The sequence below is a fragment of the Oncorhynchus keta genome, unplaced genomic scaffold, assembly GCF_023373465.1.
Source record: "Oncorhynchus keta strain PuntledgeMale-10-30-2019 unplaced genomic scaffold, Oket_V2 Un_contig_3505_pilon_pilon, whole genome shotgun sequence".
NCBI classification, from domain to species: Eukaryota; Metazoa; Chordata; class Actinopteri; order Salmoniformes; family Salmonidae; genus Oncorhynchus; species Oncorhynchus keta.
The window spans coordinates 63,634-64,162 of NW_026287286.1; positions in this window are offsets into that span (position 1 = coordinate 63,634).

The following is a 529-nucleotide window of genomic DNA, read 5'->3' on the forward strand; positions in this document are numbered from 1 at the left end:
TCATAATACAATAGAGACAGTAGATCTAGCTGGTCTGTCATAATGTCATATTATAATAGAGACAGTAGATCTAGCTGGTCTGTCATATTATAATAGAGACGATTGATCTAGCTGGTCTGTCATAATACAATAGCGAGAAGTAGATCTAGCTGGTCTGTCATATTATAATAGAGACGAGTTGATCTAGCTGGTCTGTCATAATACAATAGCGAGAATAGATCTAGCTGGTCTGTCATATTATAATAGAGACGATTGATCTAGCTGGTCTGTCATAATACAATAGGGAGAATAGATCTAGCTGGTCTGTCATTTTATAATGGAGTCGGTATATCTACCTGGTCTCTCATAATATAATAGAGACAGTAGATCTAGCTGGTCTGTCATACTAAAATAGACAGTAGATCTAGCTGGTCTGTCATAATATAATAGACAGTAGATCTGGCTGGTCTGTCATAATATAATAGACACAGTAGATCTAGCTGGTCTGTCATAATATAATAGAGACAGTAGATCTAGCTGGTCTGTCATA